This window comes from Penaeus monodon, chromosome 34, assembly GCF_015228065.2.
Source record: "Penaeus monodon isolate SGIC_2016 chromosome 34, NSTDA_Pmon_1, whole genome shotgun sequence".
NCBI lineage: Eukaryota > Metazoa > Arthropoda > Malacostraca > Decapoda > Penaeidae > Penaeus > Penaeus monodon.
This window is the reverse complement of record NC_051419.1, coordinates 25,695,771-25,695,989: the sequence shown is the minus strand read 5'-3', so window position 1 is coordinate 25,695,989 and position 219 is coordinate 25,695,771.

Sequence of the window (219 nt, the reverse complement as noted above, 5' to 3'; positions counted from 1 at the left end):
GAACTGTGAGTCCCTAACTTGCCCAGTCATAGAAAATCCCTCTTTGTACTTAACAACTTTTGATGCTTTGCTATAATCCCCAGTGTGAAAATAAGAGGATGTGTTTGCTTGCAAAGTGAAATGTATTTTGTAAATGGTGTGTATAAAAATATCACATATATATTTAAACAAACAGAAAACTGGAATGTATTTAGTAAAGGCTATTTGTGAACTTATCAC